The 11,927-nt window shown below is 52.9% G+C and overlaps 1 long non-coding RNA gene across 1 annotated transcript; it reads right to left on the reverse strand.

Moving 5' to 3' along the window:
• Positions 1-3,205: 3,205 nt before the first annotated feature.
• Positions 3,206-10,440, reverse strand: LOC137857196 (uncharacterized). Its single transcript, XR_011097006.1, has 3 exons — positions 10,300-10,440; positions 8,772-9,055; positions 3,206-7,451 (listed from the first exon to the last, which is right to left on the reverse strand). It is a non-coding gene; the product is annotated as an uncharacterized lncRNA (long non-coding RNA).
• Between the last annotated feature and the right edge of the window lie 1,487 nt (positions 10,441-11,927).

Consider the following 11,927-nt stretch of genomic DNA (forward strand, 5'->3'; position numbering starts at 1 on the left):
TTTTACAATGTTTAAAACACCAGATCAAACCATCTGCAGAAAATAATTATCCTTTATGCGGACACTTGATCCAGTCATTATCTGCAAACATTAGAGAACAGATGTCCCTCATTTGAATTATGTTTTCTTGTTGCCCTTTGTTAGGAGCACTTTTGGCAGGGCATTTAAGGATGAGCTCTATCCAATTTTACTGTGGGGTGCATTGTACCCAGAGTAGGGTGTTCAGTCATATGACACACGTTTTAAAGCAGAGATGACTTCTAATACAATGAGTTTGTCATATCACATTAGCTGTTTTCCTCCTGATTGTATCAAGGAAAACATACAGCAACTGGCACTGGGAGAATTACTGGTGCAAAAGCAACTCAGGAAACTGACAGCTATTTTATTAATATTTTGTAACACACTTTGCAGTGTCACAAGGCATTTATGTATGTCTCTCTTCAGATGATTATTTTATAATTTCTTTTCAATCATCAAGTTGATACTGCAGATGATATAGCTACTGCTTTTTGCTTTCTCTCCTCAGCCATTGGAAACCTTAGAAATCCCTCTGGCAGAGCCACTATTTCACATTCTTCCCTGCTGAAACATCTCTCCATCAGCATCTCTGAAGAGCAGCGGATATGTCTATCCAATAGCAGTCTCCAGTGGTTGTCCTGTAATTCTCCTTCTGTTTCTAAACCCTCTGAAAAATGCATTGCAGCCATTATTTGTTTGACAATAGCAAGCCTAGCAAGCTGTAGGGCTCTTTTGTGCCAGACCCTATGCACATTTTAGCAAAAGGGTGGTCCTTTTCAGGGCAACAGGCTTGCAAGAGTCTGCATGACTTGAATATAAGATGCTTTACAAGAGACGATGCTTGACATACAGATGTGGTAGGGAGGGAAGTTACAGGACAGCATGGACGTAGGGCTATCCCGGTCTACCAGAGAGCTCTTTCAGGTCCCATAACCCCTGAAGAGAGGTACTGCAGTCCCCAGGCTGGCTCAGGCTGGCTGAGAGCTGCCTTGGAATAGCCACCCTGAAGGTTTCCTTCCTCATTTTTCCCTCATGCAGTTCTCATGACCAGATTTGTACAAAACAGGACATCTGATAGCAGCGCAGACAAAGTCTGTCATATATAGCCCATATTCATACTGGCTTTCCAGTTGGCTTCTTTGCCCAGCCGGTAATAAAGCGGTGCTGAAAGGGACAAGTGGCTATGAGGAAGTAATCAAGGCACCAGGCTCTCTGCAACTGTCTTTACTGCCTGGGATTTTGTTGACATTGCCTCCTGCAGCAGGAACAGCGCAAGGCGCAGGTGGGCAAACATCGACTTAGGCTGTGGAGCGCTAAGGAGTGGAAGTGACCTTTGCTCCCTGGCATATTGCATCAGAAACACCTGTCCCTCCTCCACATCCCACTGTTTGGTGTGGGGCCGAGGGGCCTCAGAGCTGATACCTTGACAAGAGTAACAGAGCAAAGAGGCCAAATGGTTTCAGGAGCTTTGCACAGTCCCTTTTCTATCCCTAAGTGTGGCTGTGGTTATGGTTGAGGAGCAGGAGAAAGCATTGCTGTATGAGTTTTCTCTTCTTGATTTGAGGCAACATCATTCCCAGGGAGCTTAGCAGGCTGGAAATCTGCTGCTCAGATCCAGACCTTCAGCTGCAGAAGGAACTACACATTCAGTGACAGACCGATGGACTTGGGATCAAAATGGTGTGTTTGTGAAGTTCTGAATGCGGCACTGGCTCTTTAAGTCAAAAACATCCACATATTCCTTCCCTGGGACAAAACGTCTTTGTCCCTGTGCATGAAACATGTTATGGTTCAAATTCCTGCAGAGCCACTAGAAAAAGCAAAGTGCATGAGTCTGACAGCGTGGGCCTGCCTGCAATGTGATCGTTAATCATGCTGGATATTAATAACAGCATCTCTTCTTGGTTGGAACATTTGATTTTTTCATAAATAAACACCGTGAGTGGTTATAAATATTGATTGCTGCCAATAATAGTAAGACGTTTTAGATATTGTCTTGCAACTAGGCTATCAACCATGCTGAGGACCAGACTGAAAAAAAAAAAAAAAAAAAAAAAAAAAAGGTATATTGAACCCAACTAGCTAGGAAATACAGCTTGTGTTTAGATGCCTAAGAGAGGGCTGAAGCTTTGGGGAGGCGTGCTGAAAATCTGTGCTTGGGTGTCTGCATTTCCAGAGATGCCGAAGAGAGTAAATCTCCAGATAAAAATGTTCTCAATCTCCCTGTCACAGGAGAACAGAAACATTGGATGTTTCCTCTTTTACAGAACAACTTATGAGTGGATGTTAAAGCACGAGACTAGTGGTGACTGAGGATTTTTTTTTTTTCCCTCCCTCCACTGAGTATTATTGAGCAACACCTTCCTCATGCCTCAGTTTCCCCATCTGGAAAATGAAAGCAATACTTCCCTCTACATCAAACGTCTTGTGAGAAATGATGGGAAATGCTCTGAAACCTTCATTGCTTAGGAGTGCTCAGAATTAAGCAGATATCTGTTCTTCCAACTGAGGGATAATGGTTGTTTGTGAGAAAACAAAATGATGTTAAAGCGAATGGTAGCTAAAAGTTTGAGTTACAGCTACAAAGCTTGGTAAATCCCGATGACCACCATGAAGCTGCTCTGGACCATGGTTTGGGGAGAGCTCCGTAAGCCTGATGAGCACAGGTTTCCACTTGACCCTGTGCTGGTGCTACCACGGCATTGTGGGCAAACCGTGCCCAAAGCCACGCTCTCATTTAGCCTGACCAGCACTAACCAAATTGAATATTCACTCAGAAAGGAGCAGCAGGACTGGCACATCAGATCCCATACATCTTGCTGTAGGCGATGCTGCTTTTCCTCACTGATAAGCTCTTCCCCAAGTGTATCCTATTGCCCTGCCTGTCTCAGGGCAGAGAAAGGGGCAGGAGGAGGGGAGCAGGGGATCCGTTTTCACACTGGGAGGGGAATATCCACTTGTGGGCTGCCTGCAAGGACAAAGTGGTGCACAGAAGTGGAAGGCAGGGATCACCCATCCCCACTGGTTGTGCAGGAAGATGGAGGTGGTGCCAGAAATTGCATTATTTGCCTAATGCTGCATCTCTCTCCCACATGGCAAAATTCCCCCTAGGCCTCTACCTCATAAAAACCAACCAAACAAACAAACAAAAATCCATGAACACAACAAAACAAACCCAGCAGGCAACAGAGGAATGGGCAGAAGGATTTATTTCAGTCTGTTATTTGGATGCTTTTAAGCAAGCAGCCTTAGCTATTATTTGCAGAGGCACAGGACAACTTTCTGGCGCCTTGAAGGAGCATGGTGCGAGGGCTGGTGCTGTGTCCCCCCCAGCTGCACCTGCTTGTTCTACAGGGCAGGATTTATCTCTGCAGAACCCCCAAATTTGCAAGCTGTGGGGACAGCAAAGCTCCTGTGCCAGGACCTGGCCTTCGTTCCTGGTGGTCTGGGAGTCAGGACGGGGGCTCAGCATCCTGCCAGTGCCATCCAGCCCGGTGCAGGACTGGTGCCCGCAGTACAAACGAGGCCTCCCATGCCCACATGGAAGGATTCCCAGCCCCCAGCGATTACAAAGGGTGCCTGGCAGAACAGGAGTCTGTTTGTCTGCCTTGCTCTGCACAAACAGTTGCTTCTGTAAATACGTCTCACATGAGCAATTAGCCCCGACAGTGACGAGGTCCCATCTCTGCCGAGTGGTTCGGGGAAGCTGCTCTTTTGCTGGCACTGAAGACAAGCTCAAACAGCCAACTGTCCCCAGCCTGCCACCCTCCTGGGGAGACCACAGGTCTGCAAAATGTCCCCTTTCTGCCCCAGAGCTCGGTGTCTCAGTGTGACATGTGTGATGTGACCGCTCTCAAAGCAGCCCCCAGGTGATGATAAGGCAGCGCCGAGCGTGGGGCTGCTCAGGGAAGGGGCACACATGGCTCTTCAGCTCCTGTGACACCCTGGGGGCAGGGAGAAGTTATTTTAAGGCCACAGGAAAGATTATGCTGTGAAATTGAAGCTGGCTCCCACCGTGCTTGGAAAGCACCCAGCCCGGCTCAGCAGCCATGCTTATCACTGACTAAATGCAATTGTAATGATTTCTCCTCGCCCTCCTCCCCAGCCTTCCTCATCTTGCTGGCATTTTTTCTCCTCTCTCATCTCACACAATTAAAACCCAAAGCCAACCCAGGAAAAGCAGTAATCAGTTATTATCTGTGCATATTTGCAATGCCAGGTAAAGACCTCAGCTGGACGGCAGTGCCAGGCTCTGGCCATTGCAAACCACAGCCTGCCTCTAAGAGAATTATTAATTCAAAACCCTGGGACATGCCGGCCCCATGTCTGGAGGGGAGACATCAGATGTGATGAGAGCATTGCGAGCAGCGTGCCCTGATGCACAACCCTCCACTCCTTGTTTTGTATGCTGTGCTAAAAACAAAAAGGGAAGAAGCAGGGGGAGGTGGCCAGGAGCTCACCCCAAACAGGAGCTCTCTAGGACTGCCTGAGCATGTCCCGCATCCCACATCACTGCGAAAGGGAGCTTTTGCTAACGCTGCTGCTCTTTCATTTCTGCTCGGCTTGATCTCAATTCCTCTTTTCTAAATCTTTCCAGTAGTAAACACACCTTGTTTTGGGGAAACTGAGGCCAAAATGCTCCTAAACTGCTATCACTTGCTCCTATCCTGGTATCACTAGAGTCCAGCTGCAAGAATACACCCTGTCTTGCAAGACTGGTGCAAAACCCACTAAAAACAGTGACATGGGTGCTTGCTAACATCGTTGGCAACAGCAGAAAAAGCACATTTACTTTACTATGCTAGAAAAATCTCTTCGCTTGGTCTTTTTTTTGGAAGTGGGCGAGATGGAGCGAGAAGCCAACATGGTCCCTGGTGTAAACCCGCGCTCCTCGGGGCTTGGCTTCCACAGAAGACTCAATGGCACCATCTGATGGCCGTCAGAGCAGCAGGAGCCCTTCCTGCAGCCACGGGAGGAAGATTTCTGCCAGGGTCGCTCACGGTTTCTAGCTGGGGGCAGATAGGGCGGTGGCCTGATGGAGGGAAGTTCAGGCTTTGGGTTTGGGGTTTGGAAGGTGGCTGTGTAAGGCCCTCTTGATGTGGGAGGTTTTGTCCTGGGCCAAGATCAGCAGGGATTCATTTGGTAAGTCACTTTTCATTGATTTTTCTATGTATAGGAAGTGTTGATTTCTCCAGCAAATGCAGTACACGAAGGTCAGGCTTATTTCATGCCTACTTCGTAGCATCAGCAGTGGAAGGTGACCTGTCCTCTTCCTCCTTTGACTCAGAGCTGTGAGGGCAATAAGTGCCAGGAGTCAGCTAAATTCTGGCCCACGCACACAATAATGTGCTAATGTGCTTGAAATGCAGGCGGGTAGGATGAGGGAAAGACCTCTTTGTCCAGGGCAAGTTCCTCAGATGTAATGGGATCCAGTGGTGCCATGAGAGAACCGCCACCTAGAGCAGACACCACAGGTTGTTACTGGAGGGCTATCGCTCGTATGTGTGAGATCAGCTGAAATAAGTCCTTGGAGTATACCTTCATGGGGTACAGAAGTCCATCTGTTGGTCCTTCTAGGAGATCAAGCATCTGCTCCTGCATCCCATCTGCAAACCAGAGCCGCGGGAGCAATTTTAAAAGGAAAAACTCTGGTTTTGAGCATGGAGATTTCCTCTGTCCACTCCACAGGCTGTTGTCTACAAGTCCACCCCAAAAATGAGAGACTTCCCCATGCGAGCCCAAACCTGCCTCCAGGGAGAAACCACAGCTGTGATTCAAGGACCAGTGTGAAGGTGGCTGGTGCTAGGTACAAGGTTTTCTCCTTCATGGACAGTCACCCCTTCCCAGGAGGTTTTCTCCCTCTCCATCTCCCTTCCTGTGATGCAAGCATCACAGCTCTCCTGCTCAGGGCACTGTGGGTTTCTTTGGCTGCCTGCTTCTTATTGTGGTTGTTGTCAAAGGCAAGTCTGCTTCCTGGGTGGAGCTGATGGACGCAAGGGAGGGCTTGATCTCAGTCTGCTTCTGGCAGCCGGCAGAGCACTAATGTTTGCAAGGCTCATTAGTCATTTATGAAGCATACCCAGGCACCTGAAAGTCTTCCTGGGAATGTGGGGGGAGTGAGGCAGCCCATTTGGTAAGGGGCTGGGCTGCAAACTGTTTGTGTCATAGCAAGGCAAGGAGCCCTGGTTCCTGGCTGTAGCTCTACCAGCCTCTTTTGACCGCCTTGCGGCTCCTCATGGTGGCACCTGGCTGCATGTGCAAAGTGGACCTGAACAGGTGGGAGAAGCAGCCTTTGGGGTGCAGAGTGGGGTTATTTGCTCTGGCATGGTGCTGGCAGCGTTCACAAAACTCCTGTCTGCAAGGCAAAAGTCCCCACAAACAGGCTGAGCCCCTGTCTGCCCTCCAAGTGAGAGTGCCCGGGTAGGACAAGAAGTAGCAGCATCCCCTGCCCTGCTGCCTCTCCCTCACCACAGTAGGATTTCCCTCCAGAGGCAGCAGGATGCTGCTGAGTTGATCATTGCCATAAGCGAGTACTGCCTGGCAGATGAGCCAGCTTATCTGTGAGTGCCGCTGGCTGAGTTTGCACAGGGGCACTGCTGTCACCTGCTTCCTGGCTGGCACAAGTCACACCAGCACCTCTGCAAGCTTGGTAGAGGGAGGACAGAAAAGAGACCTCGGGCACATTGCCTTCACAAAGTCCATGCTGTCGATGAGCAGAGACCACATGGGGCTGGGTCCCATGCAGGGCACCAGGGGTCCTCCACCCGTAACCCCCTGGGAAGGGGGAGATTGCACCTTCTTTTGAGTTTGTGAAATGCCCACTGTGCCTTTTCCCAGCACACGGACAGCCAAAGCACAGAGGCCAGGCTTAGCCCCCATCCCTCTCACCACGGTCCTGGCCCCCAGCTCCAAGCTCCCCCTGGAAGCGCGTTCCTGGAGGCCGCGAAGGAGAGGCAGAGCGGGGAGAGGCAAAGAGCTTTCCTGAAACTGCAGCCCTGGGGGGGACGTGTAAGAGGCAGGGATCGATACCGTGCTTCCGAGAGCCTCCAGACTCCTGGATCAGCGATAATAGAGGGGTGAGCTCATTGCTAAGAGCTTCGGTGGGTGCAAGAGCCAAGGGCAGGCAGTCCGGGCGGGAGGAAGGCTTGGTGCTGTCTCTGCATCTGTCAGCAGCTCTGCCTGGCGCAGCCCTGGGAGGTGGCAAGGCGGAGTGCAGGGCCAGGAGGATCCTTTTTCATCACTTCTCAGCACACGGAGCAATTTTCTAGTGAGGAGGGGGATCGAGGCTTGGTCTTTGGCCAGGTGCTGCCAGATGCGCAGCTGAGTGGCCGTCAGGGGTGGAGCAGGTGAAAGCACAGAGGTTATGCGAGCCAGATGACTCCTTGCAGTTCCCTGGGTTATCTTGCTGGCTGCCTCCTTTTCAGTCCACTCTGATATAAAATCATAAAATCAGTTAGGTTGGAAAAGACCTTTGAGATCACCAAGTCCAACCATCAGCCTGACCTGATGAGTTCCAGGACTAAACCACGTCCCTTAGGGCCACATTCACGCCTCTTAAATACCTCTGTCTCTTAAATAGCTCTTAAAACACCCCATTAAATAACCAAAAGGAGGAGATTTCCCATGCCTGAAGAGGTTATTCTGTTACCTAAGAGATCTCAGTGCTGATTCCTGTCTGCCTGGCTTTGGAGGGGTGCAAGGCACTGGGGGAGCAGCTTTTCCCTCCCCTCACAGCACCCAGGGCTGAACCCACTGTTCCCCAGGGTCACACTACAGCAAGAGGCAGCGCTTTGACTTGGTGATGTACTTGAAGCTGAAGCCATGCCTTGAAGCCTGGTCTGTGGGTGCTGAAGGCTGCAGCATTATGGCTCACACCATAAACGATGGGCTGAGCCTGGGAGGACTGCTGAGCTCCTGGTGCTTGGATCTGGAAGGCAACAGGGACCCTCCACCCCATGGGGACAACGAAGGGGCCAGGATGGGACGCCTGCACAGTGAGGCACTGAGCATTGCTCCTGGAGGGTCTGAAATGAGGCTGAACTTCCTTTCCCATCACCTGCTGTTGCAGACAAAATTTTGGTGGTTTAACGAGCCCTGAGAGCTGTCAGGAGCTGCCACTAGAGGCTGCTCGCAGGCTGGTCCCTGCCAGGGCTGCGGGGCTCTGCAGGGTGAGGACGCAGCTCTTGGCACGGCTGGGACCCCGCTCGGAGCCCAGCTTTGAGGCAGGTGCCTGGGAAAGCTGTCCCAGAGGGCCCTGGGGTCCTGCTTCCCTCTGTCCCATGTCCCCAGCTGCTGGGCTTGGTGCTGCAGAGCTGGGGACACCAGGGCACAAGCCCCCAGCTCTCCCGTGAAGGGCTTTGTGTGGTGGCTAGCTCATTTTGGATGGATGGATGGATGGATGGATGGATGGATGGATGGATGGATGGATGGATGGATGGATGGATGGATGGATGGATGGAGAAGCTCTTCCCATATTAGCCATGCATAATCAGGCCCTTAGCATCTGTGTAGAGGGCAGGGCGGTGAGGAGAGGCACCCCATCCTAAATCCAGCCAGACTGCTTGCACAGGCCCACCTGGCAGAGGGATGCTGGGGACCACAAACTCCACCCAACAGGGCTGCATGGAGCCATAGAGCTGGGGCAGATCTTAGCACTTCTCTCCCACCTGTGGATTAAAGCAGCCTCTTTCTTCACCACCCTGTGCCACCACCTCCCTGCCATCAGCACGTGGGGGCCACAAAGTCCTCACCCGGTCCGGTTCGCCCCTTTATCGCCTGGTCTGTGGTGCACCTTCCTGTGCTGCTGCCTGTTCCCGTGCGGGTGGATCTGTTTGCATGAGATGGGTGTGCACAAGCATGCATGCCGGTGCCTGTTTTCTCAGTGAGGTAATCCTCCAAAGCGGAGTGACCCGGGGAGATAATGTCAGCCCATTACGCACGCCGAGGAGCCAGTGGGTGCAGCAGGTCCTGCCCCGACGGTGGGAGGGGGGAAGAGCGATGCCATGAAGCAAGAGGGTAGGGAGAGGGCTAGAGACTGGAGGAGAGAGAAAAAAAAAAAAAAGGGGGGGGGGGGGAGACCAGGGGTTGAAACAGAGGCAGGAGAATAAAACGATGGCCATCACGTCACGGCAGGCACACGCCAGCCGGGCAGGATGCAGCTCTGTTCCCAGCACAGCTGGCTGTGACTCAGAGAGCGCCTCGGGGGAGCAAACCAGATGGGGAAGATGGTGTCTTTTTTGGTTCTGGTCACTGGAGCCACTTTTTGAAGTGGAGGAGGCCTGTTGTAATTCACCAAGGTGTAATGCAGACACCACAGCATCCCCTGGGCAGTGAGGCGGAGAGGAGGGAGGGTTGCAATTAGCAGGGGCTGTGGCAGGATGGGAACATCCAAGGGTCTGGGTGGATTTGGGCATGGCCATCTCCACACCAGCATTCAGCATGGATGCCCTCAAATGCGATTTTTGGGAGGCATTTTCTTTTGCCCATGCAGCTTCCCCCTGGCAGGGCACTGAGCAGGAGCAACACCGTGGGGCCGTCAGTGTGGGAGTGTGATAAATGGGGGTTGCAACGTTTGGGATCGGGGCAAACATATTTAGTGGTAAATCCATGGCAGGGTAACGACCTCTCTTTGCAGAAGACAGCTTGATTAAAAAGAAATAAATAAAGCATCTTTAAAGGAGAGGCGAGTGAGAGACACAAACCCCATCCTTGGGGCGATGCAGACGGATGAGTAATGGGGCCCTTTGAGTAAGTGCCTGCCCGGCCAGCTCTGAGTCACTGAGCAAACAGCACCAGCCTGGAGCCAGCAGCAGGGCTATTCTTAGCCGCTCGCCTGTCAGGAGCTGCTGCTGAGGGAGAAGAGGCAGGTTAGGGGGTGTCAGTGGAAGGAGGAGGGGTGAAACCATTTGCTTTCCAGCTAAAAAGCACCCAGGGCCCGCCCGCTTGCTTGTTTACAACAACCCAGCCTGGTGAGAGTAAATGCGGGGATGAGGATGCTGCCACGCTCCAATGGAGTTTCTCAAGGGGAAATAAAGCACCCAGGGCTCTGATAGCTCCTCGGGCACACACATTGCCCAGAGGGACCTGCAGGTTGGCAGGGCATGGCTGAAGAAGGAGAGGACTGCCTGGTGGGCGCCCATCACACTTCCCACCCCACTGCAGGTCGGGTCCCGGGGCCAGTGGGCAGCACAGCCGAGCAGTGCCACCCCCTGCTCCCCAGAGCATCCCCCTGCCACCCGCCCAACTCCCTGGTCCCAGGCTGAGCCTCCCCAAAGCGACCTTCTCAGGGCACTCTGCCATCCCCACCGCAGCCGGGGTTGCATCAGCGGTGGAGACGCGGCGGAGGGCGCAACCCGCTGCCAGGTGCCACCGAGACCCGGGCTCGGCTGCGCTTGGGCTCCTGCTAAATAAAGGCCATCCAGTCATACTGGCTCGAGCTGCTGGCTCAGCCCAGAAGCCTGGAAAACTAAATGACATCATCTGGGTACCGCTGACAGACGGTATTTCCACTCAGACACCGAGCGCGGGGCTCTCAGCCAACAGAAGAGCGTGTCTGGGGAGCAAAATGGAGGCGTTGAAAGCATCTCCAGTTTTGGGGAGCTCCCCATTACTGCAGAGCCACTAGTGAAAGGGGCATCCCCTCCTTTCTCCCATGCCACCTGTGTCCATAACATGGCCCTTCCAAATGGTAGGGCCATCCCTCGTGCTGGGGTGCCTTCTGCTTGGTTTGTGGTGGGAGGCAGCTTGCATCCCTCTCCCGGTCAAGCTGCTGTTCCCCAGGATGCTGTCCCAAGCCACCTGGCTCTGCAGTCCACCTCAAAGCTGTCCCCAAGCTTGTCTTGCATTCTCTCCCTCTTTCTGCCTGTAAGGCACCCTGATAGGGTGATGCCCATCACCTGGGCGCCCACCTCCTCTCTCACCTGCAGCTCCCCAACTGAACCCAAGCCCTCTGCACCCAGCAGGGACCCCAGCAGCATCTCAGCTCTGCCAGGGTTAAAACCAGGCAGCGTGGTGCATCATGAGTGTTATCTGCATCTGCTGCTGCTGAGAGCAGGGTGTCTCACCGCCTCGTGCCGTGACACTGTGGAGGAGAGGAAGGAGAGAAGCCATACAAAGCATCCCCCAGGAGAGGACCTGCAAGGGGACCAGGACCCTTTGACAGGATGGGATTAGGGGCCAGGACTTCCCCCAGGTACTCTGCCTTCTTGTGTGGCCTCTGGCAAATAGCCTGCCGTCTTTGCTCCAGGTTTCCTATTTGCAAAAACTGGGCTGAGTGTGCTCCTCCTCTGATTTGCAGAGCAATCTGGGGCTGGTAGAGCCAATCCTCATCTGCAGGGGTGCATGGGAAAGGGAAAATCAAGCCCAATAACAATAATTACTTTTCTCCTTCCCATGGGTGTTGTAAGGATTAGCTCATGTTTAGCACAACTCGCTCTAAGTGCTAAGCATTATTAATGTCTTGGATTGCTCCAGGAGCAAATGTGGCTTTCCAGGGAGTGACGTTTTTTTTCCCCTTTGCTGGCATGGGGCTGCACGGGAACCATCGCAGCCCAAGGTAAGTGCCATCCTTCTGCTGCTGGGGCAGTGTCTGTAGCGCAAGAGCAGTCCTCACACCTGAGGTCCTGAGTCATCCCAGGAGGGGAAAACACCTTGTGGTTCAGACCCAGCAAACACTCCCTAAACCCCAGCGCTATGGGAAGGGCTGGGGGGTCCGCTGCACCCTCTGCTGCCACACTGGGGACATCCCGGCTGCGGGGACCTTTGGGACAGGGCTGGTTTTGGGTGACCCCTTCTCCCCGCGCTGACTCAGCCGTGCCCCCGCGGTGGGTGGCCGCGGCCCCGGGTGGGACGCAGCGAAGGTAGAGGCAGCGCTGGCTGGCGAGCTTTCAAAGAGGCCACAAGCTAAA

The sequence above is a fragment of the Anas acuta genome, chromosome 5, assembly GCF_963932015.1.
Source record: "Anas acuta chromosome 5, bAnaAcu1.1, whole genome shotgun sequence".
Lineage (NCBI taxonomy): Eukaryota > Metazoa > Chordata > Aves > Anseriformes > Anatidae > Anas > Anas acuta.